Source organism: Podospora anserina, chromosome 5 (genome assembly GCF_000226545.1).
Source record: "Podospora anserina S mat+ genomic DNA chromosome 5, supercontig 7".
NCBI lineage: Eukaryota > Fungi > Ascomycota > Sordariomycetes > Sordariales > Podosporaceae > Podospora > Podospora anserina.
Window position 1 is genome coordinate 151,449 of NW_001914840.1, and position 1,692 is coordinate 153,140.

A 1,692-nucleotide genomic window follows, 5' to 3' on the forward strand; every position below is an offset into this window, starting at 1 on the left:
ATTTTTTATTTATTTCGAAAAGGTAAATCGTTATTAATATTATTTTTATTATTTAAAGTCTTAAATATAAAAAACTTTTTTAATATTAAAAAAATAAAGGATATATAGTCCGAAATACTTATTTTATTAAATTATAATTAAGCGCCCTATATTACTAACTTTCTTACTATAAAAAAGTTTATTTCCCTTATAAAGTTAATAAAGGAAGAGGAGGGTAAGGTTATAAGGGGGCTTAATAATAACTAAATTAATAGTAAATTATTAAATTTAAGTACGGAAAGCTTAATCGAAAACTTTAACGATAATTTCGAGCTTAATATAAGCTATATAGAAAAAGCGGTAGTTTCTTCGCCGGCTTAAGAGCGGCTTTATAGAATAATAATAAAAAATTAGGGACTAAGTTTTTATAAAAAACTATAGTAAAGTAAATATTTTTATTAAAGTTTTTTTATAATATATTTCGATAACCTATAATTACGTAAAATAATAATTTATATTTTATTTATAATTAAAATTAATTATTTTTTATAAATTATTAATAAATTTTATATACTTAGAAATTATTAATAAATAAAGAAACTCGAAAATTATTATAAATATTAATTATTTACTATAAAGGAGTAAGACGCTAGTTTATTAAAAAAAGATATTTACGAACTAATAAATATACCGAAAAGCTATAATATTTTACTAAATAAATAGGTATATAATAAGAAAATAAATTTTTAAATTAATAAAATAAAAGTTAGAGTAAAGTAAGTAGTATATAATAATTTTAATAGAGATTCTTAAGTTATATAAAATATTTACGTTACTATTATAAATAATATAATAATTAAATATTTTTAAATTATTATAATTATAAATAATTAAAAATATTTTTAATATAATTTTAAAATAATATTTTTTAATATTAAAATCCTTAATACTATATAGTACTACATACGACTATTAAATAACTTAAATAAATTATTAAGTAAAGTATATTAATTTAAAAAAGTATTATATAGTTTAAAGAAATTATTTATTTATTAATATAAAATAATAAAATTTATAATAATTAAATTAAACTTTAATATTTTTTTATTAAACTTTTATTTATTCCGTTATAAAAAAATAAATACTTTAATAGTCCTATATATAAATAATTTATTTATATTAATATTTATAACGAAAATTATTAAAAATATTATTACCGGGCTAGAGAGTAAGTATAATATTAAAAAACTAAACGAACTAAAAAGGTTTTTAAGTTTTAATATTATAAGGAACTGCGGGAAGAAGTAGGTCTACCTATCTTAAGTAGCTTATATTAATACTTTATTCGAGAAGTTTAGTTATAAAAATATAACCGGCGTAATTACGCTATAGTTAGCTAAGCTAGAGCTCCCTTTTACGTAAAAGAAAATAACCGCGGAAATAAAAAAGTATATTCGGAAGACCGGTATATTAAATTAATTATTTACCGGTATTCGGCTTAATATTATTTTTATTATTAACCGCCTTTACGGAAGTAATTTTAGGCCCTTACTACGTTATTTAGAGTTAATAAAATACTTTTTCCGGTATTTAATTATTATTAGGAAGTTATATATTATATTAGGAAGCTCCGAGCTTTCGGTAAAAAATATAAAGGTTATAGGATTTATAGATACCTTATATATAAATATTTTAATTTAAAAATATTTTATT